Source organism: Thermobia domestica, chromosome 2 (assembly GCF_964235325.1).
Source record: "Thermobia domestica chromosome 2, izTheDome1.hap1.1, whole genome shotgun sequence".
Taxonomy (NCBI): domain Eukaryota; kingdom Metazoa; phylum Arthropoda; class Insecta; order Zygentoma; family Lepismatidae; genus Thermobia; species Thermobia domestica.
Window position 1 is genome coordinate 85683032 of NC_137455.1, and position 25291 is coordinate 85708322.

Sequence of the window (25291 nt, forward strand, 5' to 3'; positions counted from 1 at the left end):
TACACCTTTGGCGTGGGAAACTCGGAATTGATTTTCAGTAGAACTTCATGTGATTCGAATCCGGAGTGAGGCTGTTGGTCCACATAGCCTCGGTGCTGAAAGGAATGTTAAACTCCAACTTAACCAAACATTCATTTCTGACTTTCTAGATCTGAGTTCACCTCCTCTTAACTGAGTAGCTTCGTAATTCTTTCGCGATGCCCGGTCGAAATTGAAAATACCATGCTTCTACTGGAAATCACGCTTGCGCCACATACCCTACAAAAGAAACAACATAAAAATAAATTTTACGTAGTAATATTTGATATGCATGTTAGCATGCCTTTTGCATATTTCATAAGAATGATTAAAGCATCAATGAAGAAAATTCGTAGGAGACAAATGAAAAGAATGTATTTTAATAGGAATATTGTCACCACTCACCCTTTAAGTTTATCAATATAAGTAGAAGTCAATGATTCATCGGAGATGGAGTCAGGAACCAGCATCTATTAACCTGCATCTAATCGAAGGTCACACATTCACACATTTAAAACTATTGAATCCCTCCTCTCCTCTACTTTGGGAGAGCCCCCATGCCCACACAGGACCCTTAGCTTCGTTACTATAGATGAGGGACCATATGACACTTTGGACCATGCTTGTTGCATTCAAACCCGCAGAAATGTCTCAAGACTTCTTGTAGAGCAGTTCGGTGCAGTATGGCATGATAGTGTATAACATATAACATAGTGTGCTCCTCTTTGGATTACGTTCTGTGCATCGTTTTCTGAGATATGAGTGTGCTAAGTTTTTTTCTTTGTTAGCATAAATAATCCATAAATATATTTAATTAAAATTGACATAAAGTTACTTCTATATGAAGTCAATCTGTGAATTTTGTTCTGTAAGTATTCAGAAGTTATTTACGTTCTTCTAACTTCATCTAATTAATTTAACTTCTTTTCATTGTCTTGGTTGTACTTTGTTATGACACTGAGACTTTTCCATGTAGTGATTAGAGCGTTCATTTCTGAGCTTCAATTCCAAACCGCATGAGTTACTGGAGGAAAATTTGAATTTTCTTGAAATTCTCCCGTTTCCTTTTACGCTGTTTATTCCAATATTTGTTTTGTCATAATTGTCTTGCAATCATTATCTATCTGTTTCACTCTGCAGGGCTTAATCGTGAGACATCACACTAAAAATTTTCTTTCATTTCTAAGTGTCATTCTCTTAGGGAGCCCGAACTTGACTTCCAAAACCAATAAAATGACTAGAGAATGGAAACATGGAGGATTTATACAAATAAAATGTTTACCATAGATGTAACTGAATGGTTAATAAGTGTAATTCAATGTTCATGGTCACAGGTTCGATTTCTGTGAAATAGAGGATTTTCGGTGATCGTGAAGCAATTGAGTAGCACTTTTTGAACTTAGAGGTATGGAAAAATGTAATGAAATCTTTCAGTTTTACGTCCAACGGTTATGCCAGCTAGGCTAAAGGAGACGGTGATAATGAGAAATGAATGAAATAGTGTAATGAAGAAAGTGGGAAGAAAAGGGAGAACCCCGAGGAAATCCACGCACACGGTGTCCACCACAAAGTTCACTTGGTGCAAGCTGGGATCGAACCAGGGACTCCATGCACCAGAGGTGAACGCTCTACCACTGAGCCACCGCGAATCCGTTAGAGGTGGTGGAATCCGGCCTAGAAACCTACTACGAAAGTTCACCTCAGTGAAAGGTGTTCATGGTCTGGGATGCTAGGTATTGAAATTTAGAATACACTTTGGGGTATTTTGTAATCTTGTGTGACATTTTCGCTAATATTGTGCCACATTTTAATGTATTTTTGTGTTTCTTATTGATTGAGAAGCTCCTTAGTAGCTCCAATTCTATATTAGAGCAGAACAGAGTGAACGTTCGGTTTTTAATTGAGAGGAGGTTCCTATTTTGAACCCCGCAACTGATATTTCGATTGAAGTTTTTCCAGAGTTTTATTTCGGTTATACCAAACAAATATTACAGTGATTGTTTCAGCATAATCTATTACTTTTATTCCATAAATGCTTTACATTTTCCACTGTTAAGGCTTCTAGCAGAAAACAGCCCGACCGTCTTGAACTGTGTTAATACTGGTAAAGGAAATCCATCTTTCGGGACAGGCGATAAAAGGCCCAAGAGCTGAGTGGAAGTAACGCTCTACATTTCTAGACATCGGCACACACAGGACGCAGTGTGGTCAGCACTACGATCCCTAGGCACCCAATTGATCCCTTGGTACCCACTTTACAAAACCTGAGTGGACTCCCCTTCCCCATGTACAATTCGTAAAACATATGGTCCAGCTGGCAAAGGCACGTGAAGGATGCATATTAGCCTTATTTACTAATTTTATTATTAAATATTTGATTCGATACTCCGTTTTTCGTCTAAATTTATTATCTTGGATATAAACCTTATTTCATTTCAATATTCGTTTGACTCCCACTCCTCCACAGAAAAGTAATCTTCACCCCTACGAAAAAATAGTCTTCTGTTAGTATAAGGAAAGAAAATATCAAGGTTGAAGAGAGAATGAATAAGGCAAGTGCCCAGGATTGATTGACTCTTTTTCCAATTTGTAACTCCAACTATGAAATTGGATTACCTTGAATGTTTTCAGTAAGCTCACACCTGTAAGCTTCTTTCTTTACACACCTCGTTATTGGCCAGTCTAGTCTTGTTACAAATTTGTAGTAGGGTTGTCGAATAATTTAGAGTAATACACTTGCTTTGTGTATGCGTCGTTCTGTGTTTGATTTCTCTTCTGAATTGGGGGCCGCGGTGGTTCAGTGGACCTCTGGTGCTTGGGATCCCGGGTTCAAACCCTGTTCCCGTCAAGTGAACTTTGTGGTGGACAAACACCGTGTGCGTGGGTTTTCTCGGGGTTCTCCCGTTTCCACCCACTTTCTTCATTCCACCAGTTCATTCATCTCTCATCATCACCGTCTCCTTTAGCCTAACAGGCATAACCGTGGGACGTAAAACTCAAAGATTTCATTTAATTTTCATTTCTCTTCTGAATCAGAAGTGCTCGCTTTTCATGAACTCTCCAACATCAATCTCAATGGAACTCATCTGGCTGTACAGGTTAAAATTATTAAAATTCAAGTCGATCGAGGACGAGATTTGAATCTACAAATTTGGACGTCTCTACGTGATTACAAATTCCAAACTCACCTATCAATGGTCTTGGCCCGTGTCGTAGTTCCATGATCTAACTCACTTGGAGCGAAATAGTGTGGTGGGAAACTATATACTGTGAGGGATCATCTTACATGATTTCTTGCGCAAACACAAACTGCATCAGATTTGAGACCCGGTAGTAGTTTGGAGCTATCGTTAATAGTAGGTTACTTCTTCATAACCTCGGTGTTGTATAAGAACAAAAAACAAAAACTCAATTTGAACTGTAAGTGAAGGCTTACGTAGATTCTGTCTTGAAAAGAGCTACAAACAAAAAGTTATTTATTTTCTAATATGAATTTATATATATAGTAAAGATCCCCACGGGCTTATCCCGAACTATTTATTGACTCTACCGAAAAATATTTCAAAACTATTTATATTGATACACCGTTAAAACTGATAAGTTTTAAACTAATGAGCAAAAAACGATTTTTTTTTTTTTTTTTTTTTTTTTTACCATGCAAATACCACGCAAATATGTCTGTTTTGAACACATCTTTTTAGGTCACATAGAGCTTAACAATATGACATATGCTTGTAGACAAATTCTCACACAAAGTTTTGACGTAAATCGAAAAAAGAAAAACGAAGTTTTACATCTCTAAAATAGTGGGTCATTCACTGCCAATAACAATTAATAATTTTGCTTAAACAGATTATTTATAACCAAATTTATGAACTCTACATATAAAATAATACTCTGTTAAATATCAGATCCTGTCTTCTAGAAGTGACAAACATATTCTAACAGTTACAAGCACACTACATACTTTAATATTTGGAACATCTTTTTATTTTAATTCAATTTCCACCAATATTCTTGTATCTTTTTCAAAACTAGTAACATGGGTAAATATTTACAGAGTAATCAGAATTTCATAATGTAGGTAGTCAGAATTACATACTAGCCACTATTTTGATTAGTTCAAAAATACATAGTTTAAAAACAAAATACATATATATTAAATATATGGCAATATAAATACATAAAGAATGTACTCAATAAATTATTAGAACCATCTAGAGAATAACTCAATCGAACATAAATAAATATATAACATGGAAGATATAAACTTTAAATGTCATTAACAGGAAAGAATAACATGTCACCCGGGAGGTAACATCTGAGGGAGAAAGCATCTCGAAAGGAAAGAGCAATTATAGATGGAACATTGAAATTGTATATATTCTGGTTCCGATCACAAAAATCACTACCGTTTCGTATCAAAGTAAGAAATTAGACTTTTTACACTGTATTTTTCTCTAATTATTTTAATTACTGATTGAGTTTAACTGTAGAAATATTATTTTATGTTTAGATCCTAATTTACCAGATAAGTTAATGGTGAAGTGGGCCTTTTCTATTTTCTGGAAAGTGACAAAATGGAACTTAAGTCTCCTGACTATTTTGTACGTTTAGAAGCAAAAGCAAATCTCATATTGAGGATATTATCGTACAGTACGTACTGGATATTCTACAATACTATTAACGTTTAACAAAAAAAAAAAAAAAAAAAGAAAGAAAAAGAAAAAGAAAAAGAAAAAAAAGAAAAAAAGAAAAAGAAAAAAAGAAACATAACAATCGATATATGTCCTTGAGCTGAACGAAATTATGTGGGTGAGTATAAATTATCATGCTTAGTTTTCGATATAATTGATAAAAAGAAATAATTTTGTTTTTGTAAACCTAAGAATGTATGCTGTAAGTTAAGCTTAAATTGATCCTGAAGAATAAATTAATCAATTTTTACATTGTGATACTAGCAATACGACAGTATACAACATAGTCAATGAATTAGATAAGATATCGATCACATTTAGATGAACAAAATAACATCTTGAAGATGAATTATCATGCATTTTCGAGAGAATTGTGAGAATCAAATTTTAATGGTGTTAAATGTATGTCGTTCTTTGACAATTTGATGCAGTTTATAGTTTTTATTCTGCTGGAAACGTTTATTATTATTATTATTATTATTATTATTATTATTATTATTATTATTATTATTATTATTATTATTATTATTATTATTATTAATAATAATAATAATTTATGCATTGTATAAGGAAAGTATGAACCGTTAAGTAGCAGCAGCACATTGAGTCTATTTCTGTTTGCTAATAGTTACGCACATAGAGGTCTACTATTTGTATTTTGGTTTCATTCGTAATATCTTGAGAATTCACTTTAATAATTAGGATTACATTTTTTAAAACGATGCCTACGTTTCTTTGTAATCTTTAAATGTGTTTTCTTTAGGGCTCTGGTTTTTCTATGACAATCAGTTTATAAAACTTTTCCTTTAAAGTTTAATGACCAATTTAGCGCCTAGTTTATATTACGCATGGATATAGCGCCTAATTTATATTACGCATGGATATAGCGCCTAGTTTATATTACGCATGGATATAGCGCCTAGTTTATATTACGCATGGATATAGCGCCTAGTTTATATTACGCATGGATATAGCGCCTAGTTTATATTACGCATGGATATAGCGCCTAGTTTATATTACGCATGGATATAGCGCCTAGTTTATATTACGCATGGATATAGCGCCTAGTTTATATTACGCATGGATATAGCCCTAATTTTTAGTCCTAAATCACAAGTAAGCCTATTCCCGTCTGGTAACAAGCGTGGAAAAACCAAAAGTAAGAGAACTAGCACATTTTAGCTACGAATTAGCTTATTATATTTGTTATCCGAATGTGTCAGTTTTTATACGAAAATGTTGACAAACGTTTTTATACGTATTTTGAAATTGCTTTTTTACAAATAGTTTAAAACTTTAATTTTAATTAAAGACAGCACAATTGTTTTTTTAAAAAAAATTCGATACACGTATTTCCAGTGCGTAGAAAGAAAAGTAAAAGAACTGCAAATAAAAGGATAAATGAACGGAGTATTTCACCAGGCTTCAAATTAATGAATTTTTCCGCAACGTCAGCTCTTGAAATTCTGAAAGAGGTGAGAATTTCAAGGAACCACAGACACTCGCACAGTATCTGTGTGGAGCCAGAGAGGGAAAGAAGAGGTTCGTTCCTGTGGATACCAAATTGAGATACATCTCCTGGTGCTAATAAAAAAAGGGGGGAGCTTACCTATAGAACCAAGGGTTGGGGAGAATGTAGGTAATATGTATTTTATGTAAAAGACAAAGAAGTAAGCCGCCTCTGTGACAGCGCAGGTTGGTTTCCACTGCTACCCGCATCTCTGAAAAAATGCAGCTGCTTTTTTCGCTGTAGTCATTTCGTACAGCGTTCCGTTTCTGGCAGGAAGTGGTCGTTACGTTATGACCCATGCGACACATACATACGTTTACAATACTTACGCCTGTGTGCTCACTTTGCTAAGTAATCTGCAGAATATGATAACAACTATTGTTAGACGAAACGATGTTACACCTGTCCCCGCACGCGACAATTAATCATTTGAATCAACCTCAAGAAGTCAATACGTGTGCCACGACAGAAACATATAGAAGTTATATACATTGTTTTACATTTAGATTAACATTTTTTTGTGAATAAAATACAATTCAATCAACATGCACCATACTGTGTAATAAACCCAAACTTCTTCAATTTTGGAATTAATAAGAGTTATATGTACTAGAATATTACAATTAGAATTCATAAACCGTTTAAGAAATTACGGGGAGAATCTGACGATTCCTAAATATTTGACACTAAATTTTTGTGATATTTCCAATACCCGAAAAAAGAAACTAGAACAATATAAATATTTTTACTATAAAATATCTGACAAATGGTCAAGCCAGATTTTAACCATAAAATTTTCAGAGTATTCGCTGATACATATGAATTCGATCCGATCATTACAGGCTTCATTATAGAAATTTTGTAACAAATGCTTATCATCAACATTAATAACATTAACAAAATAATAGTACAGTGGTTGATGACACACACACACACACTGTTGGAAGGACTTTCCAACTCTATTCCAGAACAGTTTACTTCCAGCAGTTCTTTTCCGTGTTATTCTAATGCTTTTTGATTTCGTCTCACCACCAGAAATGAAGATGTTTCTTACATCGATTGTCGCTTTTTGATATTCAATGAATGATTGATTGCTTTTGTACACTTATTATCACTTCCTATTATACTTCATATATGTTCGAGACATTACTACAGGGTGTCCCATTTAAACTGCAAGTTGGAATCAGGTATAGGCTATCTTTTGAAGGAAATGAGATATACGTATAAATGATACAGCAATTTTTAGCTTGATCCGTGTAGATATTTTTAAGCATAAAGCAGCTAATGATATCCATGTGTGTACATGCAATGTTGCCAAATGTAAGTGAAAGCGTAAAAAATTTACAAAACATGGTAAATCGCATGTCACACATGTGCATGGACATGCAATAATTAAATTTCAGCGCGGATTTGTGAGTTGGGTCGGTAGTTAACGTAGTCGAAGAAGAACGGTTCATTTTCACCATCAGCTTTTCCAGAATTCTGCCATTATTGGCCTACCCGCGAAAACGGGTTTTGTGAGTTTTACGCTACGTACTGGCAACACTGCCTGTGTTTAAGTACAACATGTGTGTTTAGGTACTGATTATCACATGAAATCATTGAAAACACTAAATAAAAACTGAAAAAAGTAGGAAAAATAGCGTAACTTACATGCACCTTGCAACCTTGTAAGAAGAGGCTAAATATAGGCAAATGAAGAAGTAAACAGGCAGCGTGCACTTCATCGTCTTACTTGGTGTGGTGTATGTCGTAGTAGGAGGTTTGTTTGTTACTATGGTAACAACACACAGAGGAGTAACTGTAGACTTTAAGGCTTAACTTCAAAATTTCAAGCTTCTTATTACGTTCATTTTTAACAAATTCATCTGTGAACAAAAACCGTTTTTTTTTTATATATTGATTGATATTTTTAATTGTCGGATTTCACAGGTGACTAAAAAAAAAGGTTTGTCTGCATGTTTTGAAAAGGCTGTTGATATTCATTGCCAGTTGAAGTATGTTTGTGAGGACACTGTCTTTCTAACTGTACGATGCGGAAGTGCATGAATGAATTTATGAAGAGAAGGGTGGGGGACAGAGTCAACTTAAGGATTGTCAAACAAATTTGTGTAAAAATCGCAGAAAATATTCTATAAAGATCCTAGTCATGAAGAACAGAAAGTTAACTGTTGAGAGTAACAGTAATATTACAGAGTTTTCTCATTATCCTACATCGTGGAAAGAATTTTGATAGTCACTTGAAGTTCTCCAAGATTGGTTTACTTTAAGTTCCTCGATAGCTAGATGAAGAGAATAAGGTCTCCGGGATAAGAATAAGGTTTTATACAGGATAAGAACATCTCACCCATTCTGCTTACAAGAACTATTCCCAAAAAACTTCGCCTGTTTTCAAAACTGAATGATTCATTGCAAGGCAGATGTTTTGAGCCCATGAATGCCCACAGGAGTGTCATTTTCCAGTGTTTAAAATATACTCCCCAAAATTACATCTCAAACGCTTTTAATAGTAGGATAGAAATATTGTAATGATATAATGAAATATTGTAATGAAGTGGCGTATTTAAGATTTTTGTTTCAGGGGGGCTTTACTAACTTTCGGGGGGCTTTGCCTGAAAATGTGAAAATTCTGCAAGATATTTCATATACTTTACTATAGTAAGTAAGATTTCGGAGGGGGCTTAAGCCCGGAAGCCCCCCTAAATACACCACTGTTGTAATATAATGTAATGATGTGTAGATGTAGACAGAAATTGTATGAAAAGTGACAGAAACATGTAACTCGAAAAGTGGAAACTGCAGGAATTATAAGAAAACGGCACGTAATTTTGGTATGCACCCCATAATTTACAAATGTCATTTTTTCGAAAACTACGCATGAGCATAGTAGTAATGGGGTTACTTTGCCGAACTTTTTGGCCCCTGGGTCCCTGCCTCAGGACCCATGGTCCCTGGCCCGGGGTCAATGACCTAGGGGTACCTAGTACCACCCCCTAAAATTTGGCAGGGGTACATAGGACCACCCCCAGGACCCATGGTCCCTGGCCTGTGTCAATGACCTAGGGGTACTTAGGACCACCCCTCTAGATTTTGGCAGGGGTACATAGGACCACCCCTTAAATTTTGGAAATTGCCAAATCTAAAAATTGGATGTGGTAGCCTAGGACCACAGTATGTACCTCTATCAGTATTGGGTGTCTATGTCGTTCCCTTTTATGAGTAAAAAAATTGCCAAAAATTCAAATTTCGGGTTTTTTGACCTAATTTATCCCCTTTGATGAGGTATTATTACCCTATATGGTTATATGTGCATATACAGGGGTTCATTACCTTTCATAAGACATGGGTATATTGCTGCACCCCTTTAAAATTTTGGGAGGTGTACCTTGGCCCACCCCATCAATTTTGGAAATTGTCCAATTTAAACATTTTGGTACAATAGTATAGAACCCTAGTATGTATTACTGTAAATTTGGGTGGACCACTTCGTTCCCTTTTAGGGGTACAAAATTGCCAAAAATTTAGTACAACCACATGTTTGGTTTTTTGGCTTATTTTATTCCCTTGGATGAGGTCCTATTACCTTATATAGTTATATGGGTGTATACAGGTGTTTATTTCCTATTGTAAGACATAGGTACATTTGTGCACCCCGGCAGGAGTGCCTTGGCCCACCCTTAAATTTTGGAAATTGCCCAATTTAAACATTTGGTATAATAGTATAGAACCCTAATATAGATCACTATAAATTTCGGTGGTCTATCTCGTTCCCTTTTAGGGGTACAAAATTGCCAAAATATAAACGTAAGCATTACGTTGTACCACGTGTTTGGTTTTTGACCTAATTCATTTCCTTGGATGAGATCCTATTACCTTATATGGTTATATGGCCATGTATAGGAGTCCATTCCCTATTATGAAACATAAGTACATATGTGCACCCCGGGAATGGTACCTTGGCCCGCCCCTTAAGTTTTAGAAATTGCCAAATTTAAACATTTGGTATCATAGTACTGGACCCTAATATATATTACTACAAAATTTGGGTGGTCCACTTCGTTCCCTTTTAGGGGGCATTTTGTTCCGCTTTAGGAGTGAACATGGATACCTTGGAATCGTCCCGAGTTTGATTCTTGGAAATGTTGAGTTTAACGTCCCCGCGAAAACGGTGAGAAATGATAGGACGAAACATGAACTTACTTGACTGAGGATTGAAGCAGTGACCTCATACAGTAGAGACAATCGCTGAGCCATCGTACACGTGTGTTGATTACTATGCAATGGTCCCGAGTTTGATTCTTGGTGCTAGTGTTAGAAAAATTTAACGTCCCACTTGAAACGATGATGAGAAATGAGAAAACATCATAAACTTACTTGCTTGCGGATTGAAGCAGAGACCTCACACATCAGAAAAAAAAAACGCTGAGCCACCATGCTAACTTCTGTGCGAGCAGTTTTGCGTATGAAAAGAACATGAACAGATTATGTTACATTACACATTTCTGCTCGTTGTTACGCATAGAAGCTTGTTATTGTGAAATTGCAGAATCTGCTTATACTACATCAGCATTTTTTCTCAGCTGACGGACTTTTAAAGCTCAACTTTACATTTATGTCAAAGACAGTTTCGTAACATATCGATGAGTGTTACATTTTTTCAATCAAGTTTAAGAAAAATGAATCACATTTTAGATGTGGTAATTTGAATGTCGTAAGAAACTAACGAGTCAACGGTATGATGTCATTATCAAAATTGCGATACTAGATGTCGTAACGATTGATGTGTAAGGAGAAAAAACGTGAATAATGTCACAACCAATCAGATTGCTTCTTACATCACGTTTCGGCTCATGATACATGATGAAAGCTGTGTTTTCATTGGTTCTCCGTGATGTCATTGATTCATTTCCTCGTTTCTGATTGGCTGATAGTGTTGTCACTTTATAGTTGAACACGTTTCAGACCTAAATAAAATTCTTAATTTCATTTTCAAATCCTACTTCCACGAAGATCTTGAATGAACGTAGGTGTACCTCTAGTGACAGCGTGACTTTACTCCGTTCCTTGAATTTGAGGTAAGTATCAACCGCGTTTCTTAATATCAATGGAGTGTTTTTGCATGAGGATAACATTGTTATCACTGTTTTTTTTATTTTAGCATGAATTATTTAGCAAATGGAAGAATAACCCTCACTTACTTGACCGGGGATCGAATTAGGAATCCCACACATTAGAAGTAAGCACGAGAAAATTGTTGATTTTGGTTTAGCGTCCCTTCAGTAGTGGGGTGCTAGGAATACAGCTTAATGTTGAATTTGAGCGCATACTGGGTGTTGAACCCGGGCCAGAGTTGCGTAACGCTAACCACTTAGCTCAGTTTCTGAAAGTAAACAAAGAAACTACGCACGAATTTGTTCCCTACAACGTGAGACGTGGACTTGCAGTTTAATGTGGGATCTGATCTCCCGCCGAGAAACGAATTCGAGTCTTTCTTGCCTTAGCTCGAGAAAAGCAAGCGCATGAGATTTTGTTTTCGTTTCATGTTCGTCATATGTTTTAAAGTTCAGTGTCAGAGGAAAAAAAATGCTTACTACAATGATTCTTTCAGCACAGTTAGAAAAACAATTTCATTCATTCTTTTTTATCACTACAGAAACTTAGGTCATTTACATGTTGATGTTGGTCCGGGTTTGATTTCCAGTATGACGACAATAAAAATTTTAACAGTAAAACTATTTGAGATATGATAATTCTTTTAGGATTGATCGTGTAGTCATTTTGATAATGTAGTGATCTCTGAATTCAATTTTAATTCGTGCTTTTTTTTCTCTCTCGTTTTAGATATTTGTTTTCTTTGCCTATTCCTTTTTTGCTTACCTTACCTTTTTTCCCTATTTGAATATGGCTACTTCTGGCTTTACTGTCTTGCGAGAAATCAATAGACATTATCGGCGTTTTAATCTCGAAGGACGAATGCTGGAAATTCAAATTAATGCTCCGGCCAGTGGCACCGATATTGTGGAGTGGGTTCAGACCTCCTTTCAACAGATGTTGGATTATTTATTGGAAAACGTCGACGAATCATCGATGGTTGGATTATCGATTTTATCCCACGATGAGAAGAACAAGCCATTTTATTTATCTTTCCGGCATGCAAGTAATTTGACACTGGAGACTTTATGGGCTTCCTTTGATCGCATCCTTCAAAGTAACGATAGTTTTCTCATGAACGAACCGTTCATTGTCCATTTTCATCATGTGGATGTGCCCCGTGGATTTGGATTGGTGCGTCGAGGTCTTTTATCAAACGACGAATTATTAAAACGCAAGAAAGGCATTTTACGTGTAAAAAACACCGACAAGAAATGTTTAGTGTATGCAATTGTGATTGCTATTGGCCTAAAGAAATATAAGGATACGAACAACAAACTGTACAGACAATACCAGGACCAGAGCAAGTGTGTCGTTCTCCCAGCCGTACATGAACTTTTGTCCAGATCATCAGTGAATTTAGACCATGGGGGATCCGTGGAAGAATTACGACAATTGCAACGCTACTTGACAAATTATAAACTTACCGTATACACTAGCTTTTCCGGAGAAGATATTCTGTATGAAGGGCCTGGTGGCGAAGACAAATTTCCAATCAATTTAATGTGCATCAATTCACATTTTGACATCATCACGTCATTAACGGCCGTTTTTCTCTACTGTGTATTATTGTGCTGCATGCCACAAAAAATATAATAGCAGAAATAGACACGTCAAGAACTGTTCGGCCATGTGTGAAAAATGTTTGCAGAAACCGCCATGTAGTAAGACCAATACGGAGAAGCAGTGCCCAGAGTGCAATCGTGAATTTTATGGTGAAACATGTTATACAAATCATCTGACTGTACCATATCATAAGGGCCAACCAATATGCAAGATGGTGAAACAGTGTGCCAAATGTCTACGCATTTATTCGTTTGTCCATACAGGGGAAAGAAAACATGATTGTACTGATTATTTTTGTAATGTGTGCCATAAACACGTTACGTCTACCCACCAATGCTACATGAAGCCTGATACGACTCAATTAAAACCTGGAGTTCCATCAGTGTTACATGCCAAGAAAGCTATGATTGTCTTCTATGATATCGAAGCCACACAGGATACTTTCTTCGATGAAGACACATTCATTCATAAGCCCAATTTACTGGTGGCCCAACAAGTATGTTACAACTGTGTTCAAGATGAAGATATACATCATCCGTGTGAAGTTTGTGGACAGCGAGAACATATTTTTCAAGATGATCCGATCAATGCCTTTCTTGCGTATTTACGTCAACCACGACCCAACATCAAACTTATTGTATCTTTGGCACATAACTGTAAGGGATATGATGGTCATTTTATTCTTAAATCTTTAGTGGAAGAACATGAATTGAAACCTACTTTGATCTTGAACGGAGCAAAAATTTTAAGCATGAAAGTGAATCACTTATCGTTTATTGACTCTTTAAATTTCATGCCAATGGTTTTAAGTAAATTATCCAAGGCATTTCATTTACCCGCGACCAAAGGATATTTTCCACACTTTTTTAATACTGCTGCAAATCAAACGTATGTGGGAAAATTACCGGACATCCATTATTATGGTGCAGATGAAATGAAAGTGGATGAACGAGAGAAATTCATGACATGGTACAACGAACACCAGAACGATACGTTTATTTTCCAAGAAGAATTGGTAAACTATTGTGTCCAGGACGTCAACGTACTTCGAATGGCTTGTATATCTTTCATGACCACTTTTGAACAAGAAACTCACGTCAATCCTTTCCTGGAGGCTATCACTTTGGCGAGTGCGTGCAATTTAGTATTTCGACGAAATTTCTTAAAACCCAATACTATTAGCATTCTTCCTGCACGAGGATATCGTCACAGAAACAATCAGTCACGGATTGCTTTGCAGTGGCTTGCCTACATGGAAGAAAAAGAGGGTCATTCAATTCTACATGCGGCCAAAGGCAAAGAAGTTTATGTTGCTGGTTTTCATCTGGACGGCTACTACAAAGATCCCGACACTAAAGAGGAACACGTGTATGAATTTGAAGGGTGCAGATTCCATGGATGTCCTCTATGTGTCCCTACAGGCCGTGATCAACCCATTTATGAGAACTCCGAAGAAACGATGAACTATCGCTACGAGAGAACACAGCGTAAAATGAAATTATTACGATCCATGGGATATAAAATACATGAAATGTGGGAATGAGAATTTCGTCAAGTGTTAAAATCCAATCCAGCATTGGCCTCTTCTTTAAGCACACATCCTTATACTAATAAGACACCATTAAATCCAAGAGACAGCTTCTATGGTGGCCGTGTTAATGCCATTAAATTGTATCACGTCGCAAATGAAAATGAAGGCGAAGAAATAAAATTCTTGGATATCGTTTCCCTGTATCCTTATGTGAATAAATGTGGACGGTATCCAATAGGGCATCCACGAATATATCTACAGGGAGATCCAGAAATGCCCGACATTCAAGATGTCAACGGATTGGTCAAGTTGAAGATTTTGCCTAGCAGAAATGTGTTTCATCCAGTGCTGCCATTTCGCTCAAATAAGAAGTTGTTGTTTCCACTTTGTGCTGCCTGTGCCACAGCATTAAATCAAGATTCTGAATGTACACATTCGGACACTGAACGAAGTCTAACAGGAACATGGGTGTCCTATGAAATTCAAAAAGCCATTGAACTTGGGTATCAAGTCATTGAAATTTACGAAATTTGGGATTACGACATCACCGTATATGATCCAGAAACCAAAACTGGCGGATTATTCAGCGAATACATTAACACATTTTTGAAATCTAAGCTGGAAGCTTCTGGTTGGCCTGCCAATTGCGTCACCGAAGAAGAAAAGCAGCAGTATATTCAAGTGGTACAACAACGTGAAGGCATAACTTTGGATGCCACAAATATAATGACAAATTCAGCACGTCGTAGTCTTGCAAAACTCTGTTTGAATGCCTTCTGGGGACGACTCGCTATAAGAGACAATTTCAGCCAAACGACCATCATTAACGACCCCAAAGAACTGTATCAGAAATTAACTGCTCCAGACATAAAAGTCAACCAAATTTTACCTGTTAACGATTCGTTGTTATACCTTTATTGGCAGTATGAAGATGATGTTCCAGTACAAAATCACAATGCTAATGTTGTCCTTGGAGCATTTACAACGTGTCAAGCTCGTCTGGAACTCTACAAATATTTAGAACTGCTGCAAGAAAGAGTACTATATTTCGATACAGATTCCGTGATATTCACGCAGCGACCATCACAGCCCACAATAGAACCAGAAGTATTTCTTGGTTCAATGTCAAATGAACTGGAATCAATTGGACCAAAAGCATACATTAAAAAATTCGTGTCTGGTGGCCCAAAACAGTACGCCTTGGAAATCTACAACCCCGACACGAAATCAACCAGTTATGTATGCAAAATTCGTGGGTTTACACTCAATTATACTGCAAGTCAAAAGTTAAATTTTAATAGTCTGGAGCAAATGATCATAAATCAATCGAGTGAAAAAATCACCATTAGCACGCCGCACAAAATTTACAGAACCCACGATCATCATCTTGTCACAAAACCTGAAGAAAAGAAGTACAGTTTCAACTATAAAAAACGCCGATTAATACCAGACACATACGAGACATTGCCCTATGGGTATAAAAAAGCCAGAACAGAATAACAGCCATATTTTTCCCTAATCCCACCAACATCACCTCCCAAAGACGGGGCAAAGAATCAACGCAACACGGGACATGCTTCAACGATGCACGAGCGGAAACAAAACTCAGATGACATCACCTTGCAGAAACCAGTGGAGAAAAAAAAAAGGAATTCAGGTACGTCACATTTGCGTTTCTTTTCTCACCTCACTCTCTCTTGATCAGTTAGTTCGATGTTAATAATCTGTTTTTCTTCTTTCACAGGAAACAAAATAAATATTACCATGTATATTCATGTTTTATTTTCTCTTTACAGAATTTGTACCCGTCACGGACACGTCTTCCTTTGAAGAAAAAAATTCTGTATTCATTTTCACATGCTAAAATAAATGTACAAAAACATGATTCTGTGTTTTTATTTCACATCCTAAAATCAAATTCTTTTTCCTGTACTGCGATTTCAATTTCTTTTTTCTGAATCAGTTTACCGGTAAAATAAATCAATGTTTTGCGGAAAAAAAAATCAAACTAAATTTTTGTTTCAGAAAATTTTTTGTGTACGAAAAAAAACTGATTCAGAAAATTTTTGTGTACGAAAAAAAATGTTTTCAGAAAAATTTTTTGTGTACGAAAACAAAATTCTGTTTCAGAAATTTTTTTGTGTGTACAAAACAAAAACTGTTTCAGAAAAATTTTTATGTACAAACAAAATTCTGTTTCAGAAAAAAATTTTGTGTGCAAAACAAAAATCAGTTTTCGTCACGAAACTGCTCCGACTAAATGAATCGATTCATTCTGATAGTGTTGGCAACACTGGAAAAATTTCGGTAAGTATCGCTCAGGCACTAAGTTACAGCGAACACAACTAGATTCGAACCAACAACCTTACATGTCTGATTCATCTCTAAATACAGCCAACTAAACAATAAGATTATGTGTATACGTCAATGCTTTGCACTGAGTCAGCAATGTTTTCTTCAAGGTCAAAGTTGCACACGAAGTAAAAAAGATGACAACAGATCTTCTATCTTTCTATATGAAACATAAACCTAGTATAAACTGCTCGCACTGAAATGTGTAATGTAACATAATCTGCTCGTCTTCTTTTCATACGCGAAACTGTTCGCACTAAATGGAGTACGGCGGCTCAGCGCTTCAATCCACAACGAAGTAAGTTCATGTTTCCTCCTATCATTTTTCATCATCGTTTCAAGGGGACGTTAAACTCAACATTTCCAAGAATCGAACTCGGGACCATGACATAGTAATCAACAAACTGAACTTCTCAATGGGCCATGGTGACTCAGCTCTTATTTCTGATGTGTGAGATCTCTGCTTCAATCCGCAAGCAAGTAAGTTTATGATGTTTTCTCATTTCTCATCATCGTTTCAAGGGGGCGTTAACATTTCCTGAAACTAGCACCAAGAATCAAACTCGGGACCATTGCATAGTAATCAACACACGTGTACGGTCGCTTAGCGCTTGTCTCTACTGTATGAGGTCACTGCTTCAATCCTCAGTCAAGGAAGTTTATGATGTTTTCTCATTTCATCATTTCTCATCATCGGCGGGGACATTAAATTCAACATTTCCAAGAATTGAACTCGGGACGATTCCAAGGTATCCATGTTCACTCCTAAAGCGGAACAAAATGCCCCCTAAAAGGGAACGAGGTGGACCACCCAAATTTTGTAGTAATATATATTAGGGTCCAGTACTATGATACCAAATGTTTAAATTTGGCAATTTCTAAAACTTAAGGGGCGGGCCAAGGTACCATTCCCGGGGTGCACATATGTACTTATGTTTCATAATAGGGAATGGACTCCTATACATGACCATATAACCATATAAGGTAATAGGATCTCATCCAAGGAAATAAATTAGGTCAAAACCAAACACGTGGTACAACGTAATGCTTACGTTTATATTTTGGCAATTTTGTACCCCTAAAAGGGAACGAGATAGACCACCGAAATTTATAGTGATCTATATTAGGGTTCTATACTATTATACCAAATGTTTAAATTGGGCAATTTCCAAAATTTAAGGGTGGGCCAAGGCACTCCTGCCGGGGTGCACAAATGTACCTATGTCTTACAATAGGAAATAAACACCTGTATACACCCATATAAGGTAATAGGACCTCATCCAAGGGAATAAAATGAGCCAAAAAAACAAACATGTGGTTGTACTAAAAATTTGGCAATTTTGTACCCCTAAAAGGAAACGAAGTGGACCACCCAAATTTATAGTAATACATACTATTGTACCAAAATGTTTAAATTGGGCAATTTCCAAAATTGAAGGGGTGGGCCAAGGCACTCCTGCCAAATTTAAAGGGGTGCACAAATGTACCTATGTCTTACAATAGGAAATAAACACCTGTATACACCCATATAAGGTAATAGGACCTCATCCAAGGGAATAAAAATGAACCCCAAAAAAAAAAAAACATGTGGTTGTACTAAAATTTTGGCAATTTTGTACCCCTAAAAGGGAACGAAGTGGACCACCCAAATTTATAGTAATACATACTAGGGTTCTATACTATAATACCCAATGTTGAAATTGGGCAATTTTCAAAATTGAAGGGGTGGGCCAAGGTACACCTCCCAAAAATTTAAAGGGGTGCATTAATATACCCATGTCTTATGAAAGGTAATGAATCCCTGTATATGCACATATAACCATATAGGATAATAATACCTCATCAAAGGGGATAAATTAGGTCAAAAAACCCCGAAATTTGAATTTTTGGCAATTTTTTACCCATAAAAGGGAACGACATAGACACCCAATACTGATAGAGGTACATACTGTGGTCCTAGGCTACCACACCCAATTTTTAGATTTGGCAATTTCCAAAATTTAAGGGGTGGTCCTATGTACCCCTGCCAAAATCTAGAGGGGTGGTCCTAAGTACCCCTAGGTCATTGACACGGGCCAGGGACCATGGGTCCTGGGGGGTGGTCCTATGTACCCCTGCCAAATTTTAGGGGGTGGTCCTAGGTACCCCTAGGTCATTGACCCCGGCCAGGGACCATGGGTCCTGAGGCAGGGACCCAGGGGCCAAAAAGTTCGGCAAAGTAACCCCATTACTACTAGCATTTACATTGACCGATGTCATTTTGTTCATCTCAATGAGATCTGTCGATTGGTATGTCTTATCTTTGGACATTTTTTTTTCGTTAAAGCTGAAAAAAGAGAAAAAATAAAGAAAAATTGTAGATTAATAGGTTTAATTTCGTAAAGTGATTCAATAACACTAAATTTTCCTAATTGGTGAAGTGTTTAAGAATGAAGATTTTCTAATATAAGCAGAAACGTGCCGAATTCCGTGCGAAAATTTATTATAATAATTTCAATATAAATTGCTGTTTGTGAATAGAAATATATACCATAGATTGTGTGTTACATGACTACACAAAAAATATTACAATTTCAAAACTATATAACACCTCTACCCTTGATAAATCAGTATGGTCTGAAACATCCACGTGCTATAATCTGATCTTCTACACGTCGTGCGTCGAATCAAATATTGATTGAATGTCTTCCTCAGTAATCGCCTGCCCTGTTGCTTTTATCCGAATCCGCAAAATACTGACACTACAACATCACCTATGAGGCGCGGGCATGTCAGTCATCTATGCAGTCCTGTGGAGCTGCGGTTCCCCTTGTTCCTCAGTGAAGGCTTAGAAATTAGGGGATATATATGTGTGGGTAATGTCCTTCTGAAATATCGCGTCCGAAGTTTTCTGAAAGACGCGTATGACTTCGGCCTCTAGAAGTTTCCTGGTATTGCGATCATTGGTAAAGAAGTTGCTTGCAATACTTAGCAGCCGAAACTGCGTATTGTACCCAATGGCGTTCATTGCACTCCGCAATACATGTCAGGCAATTGCAGTCATTATGATAATGTTTAATGTGTATGCGGCTATCAATTTAGCGAAACTTCTTTAAAAAAAAAAAAAAAATGTAACCATCTGCCACTCAACATGCCAGCGATAACGTTCACTCACTTATTGTAGCCTGGAACTTTTGCAGTTTAAGTAAATAGAAATTGACACAAAGGCATCCATACCGCCTTCCAGTGTGGAAATCGTCGACTCATATATGGCCAAATCCAATAACCGTATTCTACCGTCGAACTAATGCATTCGATCTTCTGTTCACTGCTTACGTATGTTCACTGCCCTGCATAAATCTCTCAGCACAAGAAGCTGTCTTTCCATAGACTTCACTTGTATGACATATTTTCGAAACGGGACAACTTTAACTCTGATTTCGTACACATCCCTAACTAAGGCTAATAACGCTATTTTTTCTTTTCTTTATTGTGGCTTTAGTTTGCTTCTATTAATGTATTCCTCTTCTTTTTATTAGCTTACTGGCAAGTTGATCAATTTCGGCTAATTCCAGTCAATACCGGTACGTTACTATTAGAGAAAGAAGATAATATTGTATTTCAACTTGGCGAATAAGGAGGCGAATTAATTATTGTAAAGCTGTTAAGAAAATCCTTCAAAGAGTGTCCCTTAAATACCCTGAGTAGCAGTTCGATCAATGAGAAATCAGCATTTTCTTGTTTTCCCATTTTCCTATTTTCCTGTTTCGGCAAATCGAAGACAAACATTTCTTGATGTTTTTTCAGCTGTGTCCTTTACCATGAATTCTAGTAAGTGCTAAGTACGATGTTGTTAATACAGAAAGAGGAAACCACTCGTAATTCTACCACAAGAAGGCTATAGTTACCTTCTCTATATATATTTCACTCATCTATGATTAATTTTGTGCCCTTGAGCGAGACCAGCTTTTTAGGAGAAAATCCAAAAAGACATTCTCCTTGCGGGGAAAAAGCCACGAAAGGACACCCTACAAAAAAGTATTGCATTTCCTCGTCTGTCCGATTTGGGTGATTTTTGGATATGTTGTAGCTGAGGACCCCCTGGTCAATTGTTTATAGAGGACCAACTCCCTATGATCAATTTTGTGACCTCTTTAGGTCACCAAAGGTCACACTGTACAAACAGTATTGCATTTCCTCGTCTGTCCGGTATTTTGATATGTTGTAGCTGAGGATCACCCGGATTATTGTATATACGGGGCCAACTCCTTATGACCAAACCTGTGCCCTCCAGAGGTCACCGAAGGTCAAGCAAGGGGTGTTGGTAGAACTGGTTCAAACTTGGCATACAAAAAATAGTTATGTGTTATACTTGGTTTTGGCAAATAAGGATAGTCCACGTAACGATGTGACTTTCGGTGACCTCTGGATTTCACAGGGTTGGTCATATGGAGTTGGCTCCATATAAACAATTGACCGAGGGATCCTCAGCTACAACACCTAAAAATCACCCAAATCGGACAGACGAGGAAATGCATTGCTTTTTGTACGGTATCCTTTACCAACACGGTAATGGCAAGACGGGGAATAGCCTAGAGCCATTATGGAATATGTAGTCTTGTTTTCTTTTTTTTTTTCTTTTTTCTTTAATCATCCGTTCTCCTTCAAAGGAAAGTCCTGCATTTTAATTAATAGAGGAATTAAACCGAACAAACGTGAATCTTCTTTAGGCAACGGAAATATTTATTTAAATTCACGTCATTAAAACTTCCTACATAGAGTGCGAGAAAACTATAGTGTGGGTTGGAGTATCCACACGCTCACTATTTTTAAATGAATAATCTGTAATGAATGTGCTTATGTTGAGAGGAAAACGTAATGTTTAATGCGATTACAATGGAAAATAATGTTCATAGATGAGACATATACCGATAGATAGACTTCAATGAGGTGAACTATCATCCGACGGTGAATTTCGATTGGTTTCAACCTTCAGCTAACAGAAATCTAATGACTACAGCCCGGATTTATATGCAAAATGCATGTTTATAGTAGCATGCAGAAACTTATGAAAAATATTTTTTTCGTTCCGACGGACTTGTAAAGATTCGTTTGAGACGTATATGATAGCGCATATAAGTGCATATTTTGAGTGAATTTCGATGTGCATGCATATTTTGTAAACTTTGCAGGATACTGCATATTTCCGAATTTTATTGCTGCATACTAGAATATTTCATAGTATATCACAAAAAAGTAGGTTCTAGTTAAAGTGAACTGAATTACTTTGTAAACGCAGATGTAGAATAAAACGTATAGAATAATAGAGAGAATAATATAATAAAGTGTTGTAGTTCACCTAATTTGTCTTGCACACGGTCTTCATCGTGTAGCAGAAACAATCAGATGCCAATATCTGGAAGTAGGAGCGCTAGTATCAAATATAAAGAAAGTATTTGTGAAAGCTCCATCGCGCGTACATATCTTTCGCGAAGTTGCGAAAAATGTTCCGCTACCTCCGCAACCAGTTTAAACTCAATGGGGCTCGTGAGTCGAGGCTGTGTTGTATTATGCAGAAAATTTAAATCATCAAGTGAAGACAATTGTAAACTCACTAAACCCGATGATGCAGCCACTATTTATACGTTACAAAAATGTCTCTCTACAAGTAGCATTGAGAACAAAATTAAGTATATACACAACCACTTCTTGAGAATATCTGAAATTATCAGACATTTGGAATGCCATAACAATGCTTTGCTGCATTCACTCTCCTTGTTGGGTGAATTAGCGCAGACTTTGTCCAGTGAAACTCACGGTGTTGCGAAAATAGGGCCAGATAAACTTTGCCAAGTATTATGCAAAAATCCCGGGTACAAAACAATGTGACATTGCAAACATACTTAATGGTGAAAACATGGAATTGAAAGAGGACCTGACACGGAAGACATTTGGTGTTTTTCGGTTTTTTTTTTTTTTTTTCACATTCATCAGTGACCTGCTGATGTAGAAAGAACTTTTCGATCTACAAAACGTTTCTCACTGATAAACGCAGAGGATTTACAGAAGAAAATCTAAGGAAGACGTTAATAGTTCAAACAACAGAGGTCAATAAGATTAGATATTTTTATAAGAAATTGAAATTTATTTTCTTAGTGTACATTTCAGTGCATATGTTAAAATTTTTAATGCATATTTTAGTGCATATTTTTTTAATATATTTTTCGTGCATATTTGCATGCATATCTTGGAGTTTGTTTGTGCATGGAAATCCGGGCTCTACTAATGCCATTCTCCTGCTCCATGTTGGTACAAACCTGCAAGAATCCCGCCACCTTGTTTCACTGATTCCCAGTATCCCGTTCGCGAGGCAAGCGTGCCAGACTCATCTGATAATAGTTCTAGGACACCATCAAAAAATAACAAAGAAGCACAAAATTCGTTGAAGTTTTGTATTTTTTATACAACTTTTCCGGTTATTTATTGAATTGAGTTTGTACGTCGTTCATTGCCAATAATGATTGATTTATTCCTTATTCTGCTGGAGCAGGTCGCTTATGTAATTATGTACAGTGTATGTAAGAAAATGTATTGTTAAGTAGCAAGTTGCATTTATTGTTTTTTTCCCCTAAGGGTGACACACACGCTCCTAGTATTCTATAAACGATATTTTATAGTATTCATAGTATTTCATAGTATTTTATAAGCGGTAAATAATAAACTGTTTAATAACTTTTTTTTTTTTTTTTTAATTTTGGATAAACCAATAACTACTGTTTACGTGGTATCTAATCTAAGGCCATCCTCTTTGGATGAGTGAATGATTAAGATACTGTTCATATAACATTTACCTTCTTTTCTCTTTTGTAGGTCAAACTTGCCTTGGACATATAACTTTAATGTTGAAATCATAACATGGCCTCTGTATTGTCTATCGGAATATCACTGATTTACAGACCTGTGAGTGACACCGTTTGTTCCACTAGTTGCTCAAGCCACGAGGACAAAAGAGAACGTATATGGTTTAAAAAATATATTCTCTAAAAAAGACAACACAATACACCTGTCTGTGACCTCACAGTGACCCTGGCGCCATCTTTCAAAAGAATAGAAAGACAAGAAATTTGATGATGAAGAGACAAAGTCTTTTTACTCATAAGCACACAAACACGAAGCAACCCCACGCATGCACCACACACGTACACGCACTAAACAGAGAAGATTTGAAGAACGACATCGTAGAATCCCTACAGCGGAAAAGAACGATCAAATTAAAGCAAATGAAAACAAGAAAAAAAAAGTTCTGCGAAGTGCCACCATAAGTTTTTTATTGAGCCAAAAAGGAAATAAAACAAATAAAAAATGACACTTCATCCCTTTCTCTTCTATCTATTGAGCAAATCTCTCTTTTCATAAACGGTGACAGTGAGTTCATCTTTCTTCTTCTCTCTTTCGTTCAGGGGATGTTGGAACACGTGCAATACCCAAGATACCTGTGATTATGACCTCAAGCACGCGTCACCCAGGTGTCCTACAAGGTCGTTAAAAAGCAGCCACGATTCAATTTTGTTTTTAAAAATGTAACAGAAGTAAAGATCTCAAACGTAGTTTTTTTTTTTAGATTACAGATGTTTTGTAAGTGTGTACGTTTTTTCTTGTCAGAACTGGGTAAAATAGACTGGTTGTTTAATGTTGCTTTCCACACCTCAGTATTCCAGCCGTTAAAGTCACTCTAACATGCTCTAGGAATAATGCCAAAATTGCTATAACAACTATGATTTCTGCGAACTTGATTACTGAAACGGATGGTAAAATAAGCATTGAAGCAAAAAAAGTGTATTTTGTGGTTCCTTGAATAAAAGTTAAAGAAAAGACTTACAAAATGTTTCATGTGTAGTATTGTACTCTATGAGCAGGAATATGAACATTATACAAAAGGAATGAAAATCTTAAGGCTTTCGAAATGCGGGTGTGGAGAAGAATTGAGAGAATTGCTTAGGACAATCGGAAAATGCATCACAAACTGTTACAAATAATAGAGAAGAAAATAATAATTTTAGATGTAATTCAAAAGATAAAATCAAAACTGGTTGGGACATTGGTTCACAAGGTACTGTATCATAAGGAAGTGCTAAAGGTATAGTGACAGCAAAAAGAGGAATGAAGCACAGAAGGTTATACTTAATGGATGATGTTAAAACTGGAAATGCCTATATGAAAAATAAATGATTAGCTGAAAACCGTGGGGCCTAGTAGGTTCTGCAGCATAATTTGCCAATGATGAAGTTTTATGTGTGTATTTGTGTGTGCGTGTATGTGTGAATAGCCTAGTATGTATATGCATATGTTTGGACGTAAGATTCGATGTCTCTACATTGCTCTATTTTTAAGTAGTAACAGGTCCAGCATCTATTTACTTGTTTATCTTTCTTCATTAGTTGTGTTGTGTACAGGTTGGTCTGGAAGAACCTTCCTTGCAATAGAATT

The 25291-nt window shown here is 36.5% G+C and overlaps 1 long non-coding RNA gene across 1 annotated transcript; it reads left to right on the plus strand.

Annotated features, from left to right (window-relative positions):
* Positions 1-647: 647 nt before the first annotated feature.
* LOC145673803 (uncharacterized) lies at positions 648-25291 on the plus strand. Its single transcript, XR_014128817.1, has 2 exons — positions 648-886; positions 23675-25291. It is a non-coding gene; the product is annotated as an uncharacterized LOC145673803 (long non-coding RNA).